Consider the following 18,476-nt stretch of genomic DNA (forward strand, 5'->3'; position numbering starts at 1 on the left):
TCAACCAGTCACAATTTCTCTCTCTTTTTAAGACAGTGACAAACCTCAGGTCGCTTTGCAAGATAAGGCACAGCCCTCCCATGGGGTTATCGCTCAGGTTCATCGCTCGGTTTATCAACCGAACTCCAGAAGAGAGCGTGAGAAGCAGCACCAAGAGCGGTACCTTATCCAGACCTGCCTTCGGAAGCCCCCACAAAACACCTTTGCTTCTGCAGGTGCCATTTCATTCTTCTGCAGGTGCCATTTCATTCTTCTGCTTGGCTTGTTTTGTCCAGCTTTCTCAGCTGCTTGTCCCACAAGCCTGTTTTGTACTTTGGAAGGTGACACCAAGCAACCTACTACACCCGTGGTCTTCCAATTATAGGAGTTTAAGTTGGATACCGGGCAGCTCTGTTAAAGCAATGGATCTGCAAACCTCACAGAGATGAGTCCTGCAAAGCGGGAAGTTTCTCCTCACCTTCCCTACTATAAGCAAATCCCACTCTTGTTCCTGAAACACCCACGTTCAACCCCACACACGTTACTCCCAACAACTTTATTGGTGGCCTGCGATGGATTTCACATCAAAAACTCAATTTCAGTTTATCTTACATCAAAACGGTGCCCCTGTCATTGCTTCTGCTCAGCTCAAACCACTCTGCATGGTAACACCTTGACCTGTCATTGCAATGGGGGCACAAAGTGGCTTTTCTTTACTGTGTACAAATATATAGGCAAGAGCTATTTATAATAAACAAACACATAAATGATCCCCCAACATTTAAAGCAAAAACGCACAGTCAGCTACATTCATGCAATTACACTGAAGCCAGGTCAGGTAACAAATATGAAACCAGATTGCTGGCCTTTAGGAAACAATGTACCTTTCGAGTATAGGCCACTTTTTAAAATGATCTTTGAATAAAATATAACTGCTTTGATCAAGGGTATTTTGGGGTTTTTTTTTTCGGCAGAAGTGTTTGCAATCAGTAGTTCTTTCATAAAGTGTTATTTCAAATAGGAGGAAAAAAAAAAAATCAGATCTCCAGTTGGTCTATTAATCATAAAAATCTCAAAATTCTAAACTTTGGGTCAATTGTTCACTGTGCAGGAGAAGCAAAAAGATTGCAGTAATATCATGTTTTCTTCCATCTTTCACTCATCTTTCAAAACTCGGATGTGAAGGGATTTTTCCCCTCTCAAAGCCTCTCCCCTTTAAACGCTTGTTGTCTCTACCACTGATCAAGTTTCTGAGAAATGACTTTATGTAAGAGATGGAGCAAGATAAAGTTGCCACATTTCGTTTTATCTTTTTGCTTGAATTATTAGGACTTAAAGTTGTGGTGACAAGGCTGCTACCTTCTAATAGGTCTTGTTGCCATGGGAGTGGGCTTTTTGAAAAGAAAAAGGCCCACAGCCTCCAAGACCTTTTTGACTATTATTCCCATCCTCGACCAGCACAGAAATCCTTAGTCACAGACAAGAAAATGCAGTGTAGTATACACCGTAACGCTTGCTGACAGTGAAAAACAAAAGGAGTGGAAACTAATACTGCAGAATGCTGAATTGCATCACAGCTTACAAGCACAAGCAGTTCTCCTCCGTAAAAGAAACGCTTTGTGCATCCAAACAATCCCCTCAACTCCGGGTCTCTTTGGAGATAAAAGGGAAGAGGGATGCCGTGGTTCAAAGTAGGTATTTTGGAACTGATAGGAATTTGTTTTCCTCTGGGAAAAGACAAAACTGTGCGGCAAAAACAGGCAGATGAGCAAAAAGCATCAGCCAGTGGTCCAGCAGCTCTGGTGCCCGGAGCAGCAAACCTGGTGCCTTTTTGTGGGCAAACGTTTCACAGGCTCCATGTCTGCACCCACTTAAACCTTTTTAATTAAAGAGGCCTATCAGGTAAAACTCCAATTGCAATTTTTGCTTTTTAGCACATTTGATGTGGGTGAAGACTGAGATGAGTGGTTCAAAGGACGTTGCAGGCTTCTGGTAAGAGAGATGTCAATATAGCCTGATGGTTGATGAAAACTATAAACACTTCACCTGCCTGACAGACATTCACTATTATTTGCTGTTCACAGCAACTAAGAAACAAACAGAACAACAGCTTTATTAATACTGAAATATTCTTTTTGAGGAAGTTATTAATTTAGCTGCAGTCTAGTAAAAAGGAAACTAACAAAGCTAGAACTCCATGGATCACACCAAAGACCGTTGCCCATGCATTCTATCCAGCTTTTAGAAATTACAACAGAAATTGTGTTTTGCTCCGTGGGAATCTCCCATATTAAACACGGGCTTACAAAAGCTCAGCAATATTTTTGAAAGAATGCATCAGTAGCAAATTTCAACACACGTACTGATATAAACATGCACATGCTTTCCTAAGAGGCTGTCTTTGCGGACAAAGGGTGAGAACAGGAATACTCCAAAAAATCAGCATTAAAGAGAACCTCAAATTGTTAAAGGCATCTCACTTGGCAATGCCACATTGCTCTCAGATGATGTTATACTTGGTTTATCCAGTCAGGTTTTAAATGGTGGTGCACTTAGTCTTTCTGAGCATTCTCAGCACAGCTCTGAATATGACGTTTGTTTGAAAGCAGGTGTCATGGCAAGAAAAGACCTCATTTTTATTTCCTCAGAACTAGAAGTTAAGTGTTTCCCAAGGAAAGCGTAAGATTGCAACGAAGGCGGCGAAGATGCCAATAGCAAGTATAAAACAATAAGAAAAACAATAAGAAGAAAATCTCAAACCGAAACATCATGCCCAGTGTTGTGTTGCACACCAAGATGCAACAAGAACAACAAAAAAAGAACCAACGTCGTTGCTTTGTCTTCCTAATTGTGTTACCATCTAAACACACTCATGTGTAAGTAAAGCTGCTGGGTAGAAAATGCCTAGAAAGTGTCATCCCTGCTCCCTCGGGAAACAATATTCAAAACCGACCAAAACAAAGAATTTCTCCCCCCAACTCTGGCCCTTCATCACCGCAACAGCATCAAGAAGAGAACTCAATCACGTAACTTTACTGTTGCTTTTTGGAGGGTGAAAATTCTTTCACCTGTCTGGCTTAATCCACCACAAGTTTGAAAACACCTCAAGGAATTCGCTCAGGTAAAGGCAGGTTTATCTAAAAAAGAAAGCTTGATTAATATAACAATTTATTCATTGTATGCCACCTGTTTATTGCAGTGTGGCTCCTAAGTGCTTAGCTCTTCCTTTTTTGTTGATTGACCGAGCTACCACTATCAACAGAATGGAATTTTACTTATCCTTCCTGTGCCAGAAAATCTACTACCAAGTCATCTGAAATTAAATCATATATGACGGTATTACTGCAGCTTGCACTGGAAGAAATCTCTTAGGATGTCACCAAAGGGCACAGCCACGGAGAACAGTTTAATCAGGCAAAATTACTGCCTACCGATATTCTGTTATAAGAACTGCAAGAATGTGTAAATCTGTAGGTAAATGAAGCTGTTCCCTTAATACATCTCCAGATCTAGACTAGTTTAGTTGCTCTGTCTAGATCAACTGTTTAAATACTCTGCCTTGAGTATGGGACACGCATCTTCAGTCAATGCCTTTTGCTCAAAGCGGTACCTGTATTTGCATTTATGCCCCTACCAAATGCTCTGTTGATTCTCAGTCTCCAGTGCATCCCCCAGTCACTTTCAGGCATCTGCCAGTTTTGGGGGAAAAGGGTTATAAAAGGGATTTGGGGTAGAAAAAAAGGACCAAATACACTTCTAAGAGAAGGGTGAGGACAACGGGACTTTCTACTGCTGCGTCCATGGGAAAGGGCACATGATAGCTGTTGATGCTTGGGCTAAAATGCGAAGTATTAGTACCAGCTATGACATGTGACTAATTAATGCTTTGAGTGTAAATAGGTAGTTCATAATGAAACAATAAGCTGTCTCTGAACCCTTGCTTGCTGTTTAATGAATTTATGGTTGGACTGGATGATCTTAGGGTCTTTTCCAGCCTTAATGATCTGCAGTTCTATTCTATGACTCTATGAATATGTGGTCCAAAAAAAAAGTGTAAACAAAAAGAATAAGTGTGACAATGTGAAAAAAATTCTGGTGGCTGTCATAATCTGTCTTTGGAATATATTACAAATATTCAAGCAAAATAAAGTCTAAGTAATGACAAAGCAAATAAAATAAATGAGGCTTATGAAACATAGATAAGTCACTCAAAACATATCGAAGGAGGATGCATATTTTAAGGATTAAAAGATTGTCTAGGAAATTGAGGACTGGAAAGTGCAGGTAAAATACTCACTAGCTAAGGAACATCATTGTTATTTACTCTTCTTCTGATTATGGAGAAAAACAAATTCATTTCTGGCAATATCTGTGCCTACAGTGTTATTCCTCAAATACACAATATTGTTCTTCCCACTAAAGGGCCTGTTTCGTATTAAAAACATCAACTAATATCAGCAAAACGACAGCGGTTTCCTTGAGAGGTGCCTCTAATTCTCTACTCCTAAATTACATAGACATCACTTCAGTTTAATTTATGTAGAACAAATGTCAAGTGTCCATGAGAGTGGACCTCCTGGGAAGCATTCAGAAATGTAGATGCAAGGCCTATGTGTGTTCCTATTTAATCACATACATCATTAGAAGCCGAGACTTGAAATCGAGGAGGGGTATTCTCTTGTTGCTCCCTTATTTCAGGCATTTATTTTGGAACCGACTTCATTTCTAGTGCACAACTTACATCTAAGTATTGGTCTTCTAAGGTAGTTTCATAAGGATCTGAATATGGCGCTTGGTAAAGAAAATTGTAGGGGAGACTTCTCTGTAAATGTCACCGTAAGAAGTTCCACTGGTATTTCCAGCTATAGGTGGCTGAACGTCTATACCAGACTCTTCCTCACGGACCCCGAGTGCCTCCCATGCATCAAACAGCCAAATAGCTCCACATTTCCATCTCACCTCCTGCCTCCACACCCCTACAAGCACGTGTTTTTACACCAACTTTCTTCTTTTCTCTGAGGGGATGGTGTACTGGGGGGAAGCACAAATAAAAAGCCATGGTCTTTAAATTTGATTTGAAGGTGGCAAGTTTTGTGGTGGTTTTGATCTCCTCCAGGCATTCCATAATCGTGGGCCAAGTTGCCTAGAGATCTTTGTCTCCCGCACTTCCAAGTCTCTCTGTTGCGGCTGACAGATCCATTGTTTGGGAAGCATGTAGCTGTCATGGGAGGTCACGATCCCCCAGGCGTGAGGCAGGCCCTTCCCTGGTTTGGGTTGGGCTTTGAAGATAAAAATGGTAAATTTGAACTTGGGCGTGAGGGCGTTTGACAGAAAGCCTCCCCTTTTCTTCCCTGGAAAACTCGTGCCAGCAGGCAGTGGGTATTGCGACAGCAAACCACGTATTACTGGGATTATGGTGTTTACACTATGGTTTAATAGCTGAAGTCAGCTGGGTCAGGGCCCATAGCACCCGGGATAGTGCAAGCACGTAGTAAATGACAATTGCTTGGTCAAAGCACTTATATTTGACCTTTATATTCCTTCTGTTGTATCCATTCACTCGTCACCAAAAATTATCTCTGATGACACTGTGTAAAGTCAATGTAATTTTGCCTTTTAATCTGAGGATGAAAACTGGAAGTTCCTGGGAGCGAATCCCATGCAAATCATTTAGAAATATAGACAGGAGGCTCATTCTTGCTCCTGTATAGGAAAATTAAATTGAAAAACCCCACCAAACATGTTTATATTACACCACTGGCGTGAACTCTGTGTCTTCCTAGATTGTATCTGTAACATTGACCATTTCAGGGAATATTACCTCTCTCTGCGAAGGGAAGGTGACAAATATAAATATGGGCAGCACTGGCTATTGCTAAACTAACAGGTACGTGCTCAGTTGGTTCTTATGGATTTCTCAGGAACCAACCGTACCGCTTGTTGTGTGACTTCAATTACTGTTTGTTTGGGGCTTTTTTAGCTTCCCAAGCTCCTGCTCTGTCATCTCTGGGTACCAGCAGAGTGGATTAGAGCTGCCTGTCAGCTTTCCCTGCCGGTGCGAGCTCACAGAATAGCGCTGGCCCCGCTCCTGCTCCTCTTGGCACAGAAAGCGGCCCCAGCTCCCCTGGCACACGGCAGATGTGGGGCTGCCCTTGCCCCGGTGCAGCTGGGCAGCCTAACAACAAGCTCACCCAGCTCTTTCTGCTGTTATACTGGAAGAGGAATAAAGCACGTTTATAGCAGTATATCACAAAGGACCAAACGGATGCAACCACAGCGGAGTAAGCGCAAATGGATTCTGCAAGGTTTAAAACACCAAGCGCACAAGAGCAAAACATTTAAAAGCAACGAAGTGAAGTTGGCTCAAAAACTGGTTAGTGCTGCCTGGAGCCAACATCATGCACCTGCCTGCTCCCCAGCCTGCAGCAGCAACTCGGGGTTCACTTACTACTGACTCTTGGTCAGATAACTGAAGAGCCAGCATCACAACAAAGCAAACTGTTGTGATGTTACACGCCAGTGGTGTAATATAAACATGTTTGGTGGGGTTTTTCAATTTAATTTTCCTATACAGGAGCAAGAATGAGCCTCCTGTCTATATTTCTAAATGGTTTGCATGGGATTTGCTCCCAGGAACTTCCAGTTTTCATCCTCAGATTAAAAGGTAAAATTACATTGACTTTACACGATGTCATCAGAGATAATTTTTGGTGACGAGTGAATGGATACAACAGAAGGAATATAAAGGTCAAATATAAGTGCTTTGACCAACAGTTTGCTTTGTTGTGATGCTGGCTCACAACAGCAAACTGAACCTCCTGAAGTTCAGAAGCTCCTCTGCTGGCCACCTGAACATCACTGCATCCCTGCTTCCAAAATAGGCTTGTCCAATACGCACTTTCTTGTATTGAGAGCCCCGACTATGCACTAAACCCCACTCTATGTCCTCAACTTGCGCCCCAAACTGCAGCACACGAAGGTCAAAATCTCCTTCGGCCAGGTCGTGCTGCTCCATTAGGAAGCCACGTCATCTGCTCTCACACCAGCCACGTGCTAACATGTAATTATATATAGGTAAACGCAGCCATCTCAGGGGCCAGTTTGGGCGAATCAGGAATAAAGGAACCTTGCCAGCATTGTTCACGCCAAAAAATGCTATATTTAGGTAAGCTGCACTTGCTCCGTTTTTCAGGATGCTTCTGGATCTTAACAAGGGGGACAGTTGTGGTGCTTCTGCTTCCTCACATGCATTTCTGCAGAGAGGGAATCAACTCTTAAAACCCAGAGCAGCGTTTGAAGGTCAATGTGCTTGGGGTGGGGCAGCTGCACCACAACTGGGACTTGAAACAGGAACCCGAACTGAAATACCCCAGTTACTATGGTGGGGCAGAATGTATTCACCGGCAGACAAACATTTAGGCAAATTGAAACCTAAATCCGCAAAGTCCAAGATTACTACAGAAGGTATTAATGAAACCATGACACTTTTTAACAACCACCACAACAACAAAACACGGCTTTTCTCCTCAAGAGAAGGGGAATAACACAGCTTTGCTTCTCATAGTGTATATCAGGCGTGAATGGCACTTCTCTGCTTTTTTCTTCTGCCTTTTTCTTCTCGTACAAACCAGGAGCGTTAGTACTTGCAAGTACAGCAAGAAATAAAGACATGCTAGTCAAAAATGTATAGCTTACAATGCTGAATTACTTAGTGAAAAACATCATTCCTGCTAGTAATGTTATGATGTTTTAATTTCAACTGATTACTTTTTTTAGGTAAGAAAAATTATTAGCGCTGAGTTTTAGATTTTAAAAATTAAAACTCATCCATTATTCAAGTAATGAACTACTTGATAAGTGGCACTCCTTCAAATTTACTTCATTGCATTATCATTGTTTCTAAGGCAATCACGCCGCCTTCTGCTGTTTTATGGTACGAGATCCTCAGAAAACGAGGCAGTTTTGGGTATCCCAGAGGTTTCCAGATGTGGGAGAAGACAGGGAATTATGAGGAAAGGGACCCTGAACAGCAGGGAAAGAGCCCACATAGTGGTGTCTGAAGGGCATAGGGTAACCGTGGTGGAGAAGTGGGAAAAGAAAGCTGCTGCGGAGGAGATGACACCTTTTGTGACACCCTCATGTGCGAACAAAGGGAGCGGGCAGCGGGGAGAGGCTCAGCCACGGCTCCCACTGACCCACTTGCTCTGGCAGGGCTTGAATTTGTTGACCTTCAGCAGCTAATTCAAATGTTAACTAAACACTTGGGCTGCGGGAGAGGAGGATGCTTGGAGAGCTTTGTGCTTTGAGTTTTTACATTGCCGGTTTATTTGGTTTGTTTTCTGAGGGTTTATAGCACAAGTAGTTCAAATCTTAACCGTGACAGCTCTGTTTTGTTATAGCAATAAAAACCAGTCTCTTAGTTTAATATACATTAAACGCAAAAATAATTTTCATAGGTAAAATCAAGAAGCACCAATACTTTGAGAAGTGGCTGGGATGACAGGGGATGAGTTCACCTTACGAAGTACATCAGAAAAACTCAAAAAATAAATGAAAGCTGGAAAACGACCAGCAGAGACAGGTTGTGAGAGGTCTGCCAGAAGAACTGGCTTTCCAGCTGTTGATATCTTTTATGTATTTTCCTTTTATTTTTTTAAATGATTATTTTATAGCCACTTTTTCATCCCTCAAACTCAAGGCAGCCAAAAGGCTTTCTCCTTTTAAATGGAGGGGAACGCGATGCACAGGTGCAGTCATTTGTTCCAGGTCCCCCAAGGAAGCCTCTGACAAAGTCAATTAACGTCCACTCAGCCTCAGTGCCCTGCAGAGAACACACTTGTGCGTGTTGTGGGTCAAACGCATTGCACAAGCTGTACCCACAGATATTTTAAGTCTATTCCTCACAAAAATGAATAAAGCACAGATGACTTTATTTCCAAGTATTCCAAAACTACTTCTGTGCTCGGAGCTTCATTTGTGCCAGTGTTTCACCATCATATGTTACACTTATGTAGATGTATCTCTCCATAAAATATACTGATGATGCAATATTTCCATTGTTAAGCTGTCAGTGAAACATTGACCTTTGCTCCTTCTAAAACAAACTTCCCTGTCAATCAAAATCTCGTTATACATGGATATGACATTAGACCTACGGATAACAGTCTTGTTGATGGACAGCTCATCTGCAATGACTCCCCTTCTAAATCACCCACAGTTTAAAGCCTTGAACAACCAACTAACCACACTCTAACTTGAGCTCTATACTCAAAAAAACCAATTAGCAGTCATACAGATTGTAATTTTCCCAAAGCAAACAAGCAAGCTAGAGAGCTGTAAGCATCCCAACCTACACCTGAAAAGCAGGGGAAACAGAAAAAGTGCAAGAAAACAACTGAAGGTTTGCTAGGGCTGCTTTTTAATTCTCCCACTAATGGAGCTGAAATTTAAACCAGGAAAATTTTAGCAGCTACTGGTTTAGGGGGGAAAAGGGTGAAACAAATAACAAAATTTAGATTAAAAATAGCTAATTTCTAAACCAAAATAGTAACCAAAATTAGAGTCATCTTGGGACTACTACAGCTTCCACCAGCTTGATGCAGTTGCTCTCTAGGAGACCACACACCTTCTTTATCATAGAAGCAGTAGCAAGGAGCTATTACCATTGGTTAACATATATTTACCACTCAACTTGGTGTGTGCTTATAGATAAACCCCTTGACTTCACATCACCAGGTAATCTGGGTTGGAGGACACAGCAAAAGGTGTCTAGTTCTGCTCCAGTCAGGGTCATCTAGATCAGACCAGGTTACCTGGGGCTTTATCCAATCGGGTTTTGAAAACCTATTCATTTTGGCTGAAAATTAGCATTCATTCATCAGGATAAATTAAAAAGGACACACTTGTTTGAGCTGATCATTAGAGCTGCCAAATAGACACCTGACTGCGTTTTGTGCCATTTTGCTCTCTCTGCTGCCAGGAGGGCATCAAAAAGGTCGTTCTGATTCCTGCTGTACTCATTCATACACTCCTACCCCTCTCATAACCAGGAAAAGCTCCAGTTAACTTGCCAACAGCTATTCAGTCGCACTTTATGAACTCTAGTAGAGAGAAGCCCTGCAGGAGTGCAGAACCACAAAGGTTCAATCAGCAGAACGTGTTTGCTCCTCAGTTCCCCAGCACCTGAAACCCACCCACGTCCTGGGAGAGGAGCACTGAGCACCAGAGGAAAGTGAAACGCTGTGCTGCTTGGTATCTACACAAGGTTTTCAGCATCGCTCAGTTTTAATCCCACTCTGACCAACAGGACTCTGCCGAAGAGAATAATTCTCAAGCACACAATGTGGTGGGAAAGGCCCAGTTCCAATGTGTGTCGGGTGCTGAACGATGCAGAAGAACCGCATTTCTCAAGCGCCGTATCAGACACTCGCACCAGTATCGCTTACATGTGCCAAGAGCGTTTAACCTCCCAGCTGCCTTTAGAGCACTGAAGGTTTCCTCAAGGAAAAGCGGATTATTTCCTGAGAGTCCATGGTGTAGCTTTGTGTTTCTTGCAGATACTCTCCTAGCTCTAATCATGGAATCACAAAATCACTTCAGTTGGAAGAGACACTCAGGATCGTCGAGTCCAACCATAACCTAACCCAGCTCCAGCACTAACCCATGTCCCTAAGAACCTCATCTAAACACCTCTTAAACCCCTCCAGGGACGGTGACTCCAGCACTGCCCTGGGCAGCCTGTTCCAATGCCCGACAACCCTTTTAGTGAAGAATTTTTTCCTAATATCCAATCTAAACCTCCTCTGCATGACAGTCCATGTTTCAAAGCTATAGGAAGTGAAAGCTTTAGAGAGGAAGACTATGAAGCTAAACCATTTTCTTGCATTGCAGGAGTTTAGTGATTACAGAGTACAGGGCTGTCATCACCCTTGGCCAAAACCTGGAGCGCAATGACTGTGGATTCTCTCAAGTTGCTCACATTTTCACTCAACACTCACTCTGTGTGGAACAGATAAGAAACTGGATTTGGGGACAGTTGTTGTTACATCGGTACAGGTTTTGTTGTAAAAAGTACCATGAGTTGAAAAGCGCTGGGTGCTCTTTGACATTATCAGGTCCCCTTGGTTTTGTGCAAGGCAACAAAAAGCATCACCTACAGCAGGAGCGGATGCTGGTACAGCCAGGACAGATTGCCACAAACCCAGATTGCCACACACTCTTCCATTCACATGCCTTCCTTTCTGCAAATTTCTCAAAAAAATCTCCAAAACTAACAACAACAACAAACCAAATTGCTCAAAGCAAACAGAGTCTACATCATTCATAAGGGCCACACCGCAGGTCTGTATTACTTACAGATCCCGTGATTTAGGAGAAGGCAAGAGGGGTGCGATTGAAAATGGGATTAAAAAAGAACGAAGCATTATGTTGTTGTACATTTAATAACCACAGTGCCATAGAAACACTAATGTAAGCAGCAGTGTCTCACTGTAACATCACAGAAGATTCAGTTTTACTAAAAAAGATTTGAATTAATGGAAGTTTCTGAGAACTGAGAACTATCCCCTACAAGGAATGCCAAATAAAGAACGTTGAACCCACAAAATGCCGGACCTGAAATATTCAAGTGTTGTTGTTTTTATGGGTGTCACTTTCAGATTTGGGATATTACAGGCACTGTGATAAATATTTCAAGTAGCTGATTACAATGAAAAGTAATTAAGCCAGCTCCAACAACAGGTGTTGTATGGGGAACTGCTGGCTTTTATCACAAAGTTGTGGGCGCATGTGCTAAGTGCGTTGGCCATTTTCTCCTTTTATTCAGAGAATGCCCTGGGGAAAGTATTTTGGTGCCAGCACTTATAGGATATAATGAAACTCCATTAAATATGTATCTGACTGCTAACGACTGTGTAGAGGAAGAATAACCCAACTCTGGTTATGTAAGGCTGCCCATTCACCAGCTCTGGTAGCAGCAGTTGTCCCATCTATCTCATGTACTTTGTACTTAACTTGCTGGGCTTGGGTTGAGGGGAAAGCTATCATTATTTTGCGTCACTTAATTTCATTTTCTAATCAACAAATGCACACAGTGGGATTCAAAGCTCTGTTTGCTTGAATAGAAATAGTCCAAAATACCCCTAAGTATAAAAGTGGCTGGTTGTAAATAATGAGGGGGGGAAGTAAAAAATGCAAAATAATATATATTCAGAGAGCCAGCACATGTGGGTTTGAATGTCCTGACAGCCAGGCTCAGGTACACACTCAGTGATAAAGTCACTGTTGGAATTACAAACACATTGTCAATTATCTTTCGGCACAGAAGTCATCATTACAGAGAAAAGGCCAATGGACATATTTCAACCTTTTTTCACCCAAAATTTATGCAGAAGCTTCACTCTCCCCCTCGTATCTGCATTTGGAAGGGACAGAGGAGCCGTGGATCTGCTTCTCCTGGCTGTGTTTAACCTGATATAACCTTGAACAGCAGAAATACAGGTGAAACCCCAGAGCAGCGGAGCCAGGTGAGCTGCTCCGGCAGAGCCGCACGAGGAAAGTAACAGCAGCTTTACTGACCCGAGCTGTCTGCTCTTGCACACAATGAAACCCCACATCCTTGGCTTTGTTGCAAGGGATGGTTTAGGCTGGTGTGTGATTGGAAAAGGCTGAGGAGCAACAGTTTAGCACAGGACAGTGTGTACAGACCCCCTCACAGCCCATGGGGAAGAGACAAGCTCCCAGCTCTTGTATGGAGAGAGAAACCCAAATAGCCAGCATTGGTGAACCCCAAATTCTCCAAAATCATAAACTCTGCATTTTCTTTCCCCTCCACAGGTTATTTATCATTAGGACTATGCGACAACATGGAAAAGAAAAACATTAGTATAGTTTGCTATGGATTTCCTCAGCAGTAATAAACTTAGCTGCGTGCATTCCCTAAGGAAAAGGACAAAGAAAATCACATTTATGATGACACTTGTTATTTCTGTCCAGCAGGGATAGATAGGGGGGATGTGTTTGCAAGGCGGGTTTGTTTGTCTAAAGATAAACAGGATTGTCTCTCTTAAGCCGGTTACGTGATTTACAAGGGAAGACTTTCCAGCTTCTAAACAGCCTTACCAAACTCTAAACGTGCTCATAAAGTGTAATGTTCCTCCCGGCCTAGGCGACGTGAGTTCAAAAGTCATCTCCCGCTTGCGCAGAGATCACCGCTGCCTCATAAACCCGGAATTTACGGGGAACAGGTTACACCCACTGACCCCCGGAGACAAAAGCCGAACCTGACATTGATTATTTAACATCTTACTGACAAATGCAGCTCAGGAACAAAACCAAAAGTTCGACTGCGGGCATTCGTAAGTCTGAACTTTTGGGTTTGGGTCGGAGTCTAAATTTGGAGGGGTCACTTCCCATGATCAAATACAGACATGAGCATCTTACTAAAAAAATTTAATCTAAATCAAATAAAGACGTTTGAAAGGTATTTGAGGGTATGAGGCCCATCACCACCAGCAGGTCTGTGTTTCAACATGAAGCACTTATCTTAAACCTGCTACCGAAATGGTGACAAGCAGCTCGCAATCCAAGCACAAACACATTTATCTGTCAGAAAAGGCTTCTCGGGAACACCGTGCCTTGACATCTTGAGATCCACTGATAATTTTAATAAAGGCTGTTATCTGGCAGGGGGTTGTTTACCCCCAACATTCAGTAACCCCGCATGGGTGTGTACGTGGGAGGATGAAGGGTGCTCCATAGGAAGGTCTTGGTTGCCCAGTGTCTCCCGTGACTAAGGTGGCACCAAATCAGGTGTTTGGCACTTGTCTATCAAAAGGCATCTGCACATCACCATGTAATCCTGACAGCTGCAAGGGCTGGTCGATGTCCTTGCTATTCCTCTCTCAAGAATACATATGCAGAAGTTAAATCTGTCATCAAGAAAACTAATTTCACTAAGTAGCTGTAACAGCAAGCGAATGCCAGGTAGCTGTTAAATAAATTCCATGGTCTGAAGCTAATAAAAAACAAGTAACTTAACAGCTTTGGGGAGATTTTCTCCCTGTTTTATAAAAGAAAGAGTTACAACGATTTCACCACGGGTCTGCTTTAGTATTATGCTTTGCATCATTTCATTCACTTTTCTGATTTCTCTTTGGAAAAACTACAATCCCAAGGGGGATATCTGGCAACAGCTTGAGAACAGCAAGGCTGAGCATCTCTAGCTGTAGCATCTCCTGCCATAAATGCAAAAGTCCACCTGACTTGACCAAATTATGAACCACTGGAGAACTCTGCTTGCAAAAGTTTAAAGGGTTGCCAGACACATTGTCTAAGGAACTGACAGGTCACTACATCCCGCGGCTCTAGGGATTAAACAACCCTGAAGACATTCCCCTGCAGCTCCAGCTTCTGTCTTAAGACCCAGTTACCTGTAACCTGTTAAGTCACAGAAGGGTCTAGTGCTGTGGATGGCCAGCATATGTGCTAATATGAAGGCACACAACAGAAACCCTGCTGACAACTTAAGAATATTAATCATTGAAATCACAATAAAGGTGTTTGAGAGTGCAACACCACCACCTAAAAATTCAGGAAATGCTAGAATAGAGGTTGCGGTTAAAAACATACTGCAATACCTCTTTTAGTTATGTTAGCGTGGGCCACTTTTTTTTTTTCTATAGGATAATTGCTTCATTTAATGCATTTGGAGAACAAATTGGGGTTGTGTAGCAAGGTTGTTGCACATCTCGAGGGCTGGAAAGCAGTCAAGGGGTGGCAGAGTGGCCTTGTGCTCCAGGGCAAGCACCAGAGACACATCCCTGCTACAAACAGGCTTGACACGGGTTGGTAAGGAACACAGCCAAACTCTTCATAGGTGCAACATCATTTGTGCCCCTCTTGGAAAACTTTGCTTCTGAAAAGCCGAGTGGTAACAGCTGGAGCTGAAGCAGTGATGGCTGCAATGCCTACAGGACCACAAGCATCTTGGACTGACCATGACAACTAAGTCCAGACTTAAAGCACAGCCTCATTATTTTCCTTCCTGCCTTCACTTCCCCCCCAAAAAAACCCAGACACCTTATCCTACTACCTTATCCCAAAGAGTCCTGGAGCTGCACTGGTATCTCTGAAGCATTCAAGATACTGAAAAAAACCCAAACAAAATACATACAAACACCCACCCACCTACTAAAAACACCCAAAACACCATGGGGGAATCATCAATAAAATAGTTGCTCAGTGTACAGAACAGGATGCAAAGTACCTAAAGGCGAGTCATATAAAGGGCCAACTGGACCACGTATTCAGTAACTCAGTACAAACTCTCACAACAGTAATCGTCCTGCGAATTAACTCACAGTGGCACATTGTGCAGAAGAATAATATTCCACAATCACGTAACTGAATAAAGATCTCATGAGCATTTAGATGCGTTAAAATCTCCCTTATGAACTGGGCGTTTGTGATAAAAATTAGTCTGGCACCCTGTAACTTCTAAAATCTTGGTCTTTCCAGTGGCTACATCATTTATAAAATACTTCAAGACAGCTTTTGTGCGGCGTGCAGAACACAGGGAGGTTACATTGCTGCTGGGAGGAAACTGCTAGAAGACTGAAAACACAGTTTTGTTTCCAGAGTGTTTTAGACAGCAGTTTAGTTAAACCCAGAAGGGGTTTCTCTAGAAATAAGTGAATAAAAAACAAACTAACAAAAAAACCCATGCGCAAAACACCACCAAACAGCACACACGTCACAGCGCTTCCTTTGGTCTGGGATTTGCTTTTTGCAATTTACAAAAAAATTAATTAAAAAAAAAAAATCAATAAACAACAAGCAGTTCTTTCGCGATACAGACTCTAATTTAAGCCTAATTTGAAGCAGCCAGCAGGCAGAGAATTCGTGGTACAAGCTGCTGAGAGATGCTGAAAGTGCAGCCTTGGCAAAATCGAGGTTCGAGGGGGTCTATCTGCAGTATTATTTACAGACAGGACAGCTGTGCCGGTGGCTGAAGTAAAACACCCTGACTAAATATAATCTGAAGCCAGAGATAAGTGAGTGTTTCAAAGCTGCGTCCCTACAAGAGGCGCATGTTTAGCTTTTCATGCATCACAATGGATGTCCCACATGAACTTTTTTCTTCTTCAGGTTTCCTTCAGCCCCCGACTGTCCCTGTCACCCTGTGCCAGATGGGAAGTGAGAGCTAAGCCGATCCACCTCTTTGTGGTGGAAACCCCCCGAGCTTCGGCTACAGGTTACTGAAGCCTTCATGAAAAATTCAGAGCTGGTATAACAAGCTTGCTGAAAGTAAAATGCGTGTCACATTATCCACCCCCCCTTTTTACGAGCACCGCGCTGCCAGCTCCAAGGTAGGAAACGTTCCCGTAACAAACTTGCACACAAATATAGGTGCAAAAAAATCATTGTTGTGTTCAACTTTTTAATTTTAGCGGCTAAATTAATATAGGGTAAAAGCTAAGGAACAATAAAAACACAGGAAAATGATTTATAGTGACGCATAAGGGAAGGGGACACTGAAAACTGCAAAGATGCTGGAAAGATTTGGGTGTGGAAGTATTCTGTGCCCTTCTCAGTAGCTAAGCCTTTATGGCTGTTATACATCAGATCTCATTTAAGAGAGGTAATATACCACTTAGTGTCAAAAATTCATTTCAGATGCTCAATTCAGAGCCTTTTAAAGGTGTGATTTGCTGTAACAAGGGAGATTGAGCAAAACATCGGAAAGCAGAGTGGCCTGAGTAGGAAACCAGCTTCGTAATTTGGCCCACGCTTCCCTTTTGTGCTTTTATCCTGCAAATGCGAGGGGACACGCTTACGGCAGGCAAGTGTGTGAGCTCGTCCAGCCATCCGAAACACTTGAGACGGGCTATGGAAGCAATAGAAACGCTACATAGGGCTCTGCTCATTAGACACCGCGGGTTCGGGGAGGTGGGTGCAGCGTTAGCCTTCAGAATCAAAGGGTAGAATCACAGAATCATTTTGGTTGGAAGAGATCCTCAGGATCATTAAGTCCAACCATAACCTCGCCCAACTCCAGCACTAATCCTTGTCCCTAAGAACCTCGTCTAAACGCCTCTTAAACCTCTCCAGGGCTGGTGACTCCAGCACTGCCCTGGGCAGCCTGTTCCAATGCCCCACAGCCCTTTTAGTGAAGAATTTTTTCCTAATATCCAATCTAAACCTCCCCTGAGGTTTCAGCTGACTGCTACGTCACCCTGGGGACTCTGCTTCTTGCCTACATACTCTATTTGTAGGGAAAAAACATAAATAAGAGGTGGATAAACCAGAGAGGCTGTATATAGCCTGGTTGGTATAAGCAAGAACTGTGCAGGACATCGCTTCTTTCCCTATCGAGGCTCAGATTTCCAAGACAATGTCCCACTCAATATTTTTCCCTGAATTCAAACGGAGTCAAGCATATCTCTAGGTGTCCCCTCACATGGAGGAGAAGAAAGCCAAACACAACAGGTGCCCCACATGCTGCCTCTGGAGAGTTGGGTTTGGTTATGGTTGGACTCGATGATCCTGAGGGCCTCTTCCAAATGAAACGATTCTATGATTCTAGGAGAGCCCCATGACCAGCACACCACCCCGCTCACCATGGGGGAAGCAGCAGAGCCCCAGCTCTCATCCTCTGAACAAAACACAGTTCATTAAAGATGCAGCTTGTCCTTCACATGTGAAAATCCCATGCAACAAAAACACAGACAGATCTCCCCATGGTTTTCTTAACACCTGACTAAAGTCAGTGCTTCTTTCAGCCCTGATGCCAACATGTGTGGTTCATTTTGGGTCACACACACACATTCATGGGGCTCAGGCACATCTCAGACCCTTGGAGCGACCACGGGATCTGTTCAGCTGCTGCAGAATGTTATCAAGCCACCAAGATCACAGGCAAAATGAAAACCTTACAGCAACTCCATGATTTGAGAACTGATCATCAGAAAGTAGCATTAGTAACAACTGGTCACTTAAACAGAAATCACTTTATTACAGTAGGAAGAATAATCTCAGCAGAGCTTTAACCTTGGGCAGGGCTTGATCCAAGCATGCTGAAGATACAGGAAAAATTCAGCATCAACACACAAACTCTACAACTTGCTACAGCACCAATACTCTCTCCCCAAATAAAGGAACACTCAATTCTGCACTTACAACCTACACAACTCACTGCTACACATGAGTAAGTGTTGTCCTTTTTCCTTTGGCATTTGAGCCTGTAAGGCTCCATTAAGTGTAGCTGCACCTGCATCTCAATTTAGAAACACTTTTACCTCAACAGTTTCAACCCTGAGGAGTAAAGTTACCTTTTTTGCTAAAGAAAATCTAACAATATAGTTATTTCTAGTTGTGCGTTTAAGTTGTATTTCTAAACATTCTGTAAGCATCAAAAAGTCTTCCCTATCCAGAGAAATAAATATGAGGATTCAGGATAAATATTCATGCAACGACTTTAATGATCTCGGAGGGTCTAT

The sequence above is a fragment of the Nesoenas mayeri genome (genome assembly GCF_963082525.1).
Source record: "Nesoenas mayeri genome assembly, chromosome: 4".
NCBI lineage: Eukaryota > Metazoa > Chordata > Aves > Columbiformes > Columbidae > Nesoenas > Nesoenas mayeri.